Source organism: Berghia stephanieae, chromosome 4, assembly GCF_034508935.2.
Source record: "Berghia stephanieae isolate SIO BIC M18660-M18661 chromosome 4, UCSD_Bste_1.3, whole genome shotgun sequence".
NCBI classification, from domain to species: Eukaryota; Metazoa; Mollusca; class Gastropoda; order Nudibranchia; family Aeolidiidae; genus Berghia; species Berghia stephanieae.
Genome location: NC_088363.1, coordinates 55837760 through 55839880, shown reverse-complemented (window position 1 = coordinate 55839880; position 2121 = coordinate 55837760). Strand labels below are relative to the sequence as shown.

Below are 2121 nucleotides of genomic sequence, written 5' to 3'. Positions count from 1 at the left end.
TGGAATAGATCCGGAAGAAAAATGTCCCCTATGGATGAATGAAGGGAATTTATTATAATATAAATGGCAGGCTTTAAACGAAACCAATAAGTTAGGTGACGTCAATCACATGCTATCTAAAATCATTCATTGTTTTGATATTATGTTTAATTTTATTTATCATTTATGAACAATCGGTTCAATCGGAGATGGAAAACAGAGAGTGAGTGGGTAGAGGGTCAAAGGATGGATTCACTTGCGAATATTGCACGTGCGTGGGTTGAAAACAAGCATTACGCGAATAGGTACTCACCTACCGCCACTGAGAGACTGGAAAGTGGGAGGGGCTTGTCCATAAAGGACGCGACGGCGAGCACACGAGCATTCCCGCCCTGCCAGTCCCATCGACTCACGCCCGTCAATTTTTCAATCAGACAATATCTTTGTCAATATTTCATTATAAAACTTCACGGGTTTTATGATAAGAGAAATCAGTTGTAGACCGTGCTATAAGTCAGTGTAACTAGTCACCCATACTCGATTGTAATAATAATATAATATAAGATTGTCATAAGCTTTTAAAAAATCAAGAAACTAGAAAATCTCATAGCATAACGGGAACATTAGTTTATAAAAATTTGTGATAACAGCACGTTTCGTGAGCACCTATCGTTCGAAGACAGCCCAAAGTTTCAAACTTCGAAAAAACACTTAGCTTCAAAAAGGTAAGCTTTTTTTTTCTTCGTCTTCTTTTGAATTATTGGAGCTATAAAGTTTAATTTTTGTAGTAGCTATAATTAAGAAGCGTTTATATACTCAAAGCCAAAAGACACTTTTCACACATTTTATATTCCAAAAAGAGATGATTATTTGTCAAGCAAAATAAAAAGTAACTCCATCTTGAATAATATAAATCATTAAAATATAAAACCTTAAGAGGTTTAGACATATAGACGCCTGTTTAAAGATGACCACAATGAAACAATTTTCATTCCTTAAAAGTATCTCTTTCTTCATGAAAAGTATTATTAGAAAAGACAAATGAAACGTGCAATATGAATATGAAGAATGCATATTTTCCATTTGAAAAAAGTAGTATTTGTATGTTCTAGTTATTTCCTTATTGATTATCATGCGTGTTTTGAAAACTGCTTTTGATGTACTAGTTTAAAAATAGAACGTTCAAACTTATATTTATGGAACTATCCAATGAATGTGCTCAAATCGTTTTACAAAGATGTCCCAAGCCAACGGCAACATTAACATGTAATAAATAATAGGCATGACACATGTGAGACGATGTTACATTTTCGAATGGAGAGACTGTTGTTACGGCTTGGTACGCATTTCATACCTGAGTACGATGAAAGAATTTGAATTTAGAACATTATCCAAGGACAACTTTGCGCCGCCCTGAGTGGCACTGGAGCCAGGGTTTTGGCGGTTCGAAGGCGAGTGTCATACCACAATATCATAAAACTGCAGAATGGTACAGTCATAAGAGCCTTATCACTGTGCAAGAATTTTATTGATTTGTAACTTTAACACATTGGTAATGTACGGCTTCAAACTCGGAAAGGATAAAAAAATCCAAAGAAGTGAATGATATCTAAGCTCAAGGTTAATTAATTAAACAACTCATACGTTTAGCTTCTCACGTTATGCGTAATAAGGTCGATGGATTTGACAGATAATACTTTGATGACTGTGAGTTAATAGAAATTGTTGAAAACTTGTGTCAGGTGCCTGACTCACGGACAAAATGCCGGAACCATCAATCGGCCACTAAACGTTTTCAACATTACTTGGCTTTGTGAGTAGAAGAGGGTAAGGCGTACCTTTAAAAAATATTTTAATTCAGTCAAATATCCGACATCCTTACTTGATTCTAGACTTTAGACATAATATACACAATTTTGAAGGCACGTATAACACATTTTGGCCAGAAAACTCATCCTTCAAATATCAACCAGTTAAAATGAATCATGTCTTGGCAACAACTCTCAAATGTGGGGTTTCGCGAAGCCCCAGATTTGTGAGTTTTTTGCAAGATGATGGTCATTTAAATCGATTGCTATTTGGTGGACGAGTTTTCTGGCCAAATTTCTTATTCCGTGTCTTTCTAGAGAACGGCAGGTAACT

General features: G+C 35.4%; 1 protein-coding gene across 2 annotated transcripts in view; it reads left to right on the top strand.

The window, feature by feature from the left end:
* The first annotated feature begins 227 nt into the window (after positions 1-227).
* Positions 228-2121, top strand: part of LOC144970864 (small cardioactive peptides-like) — a 79845-nt gene continuing 77951 nt past the window's right edge. The window contains exon 1 of one of the 2 annotated variants that reach the window (XM_078910970.1): positions 228-704. The gene's annotated coding sequence lies outside the window, so the exon portion shown is untranslated. The remainder of the gene's footprint in view (positions 705-2121) is intronic. The other variant, XM_078910968.1, reaches the window with a different exon arrangement.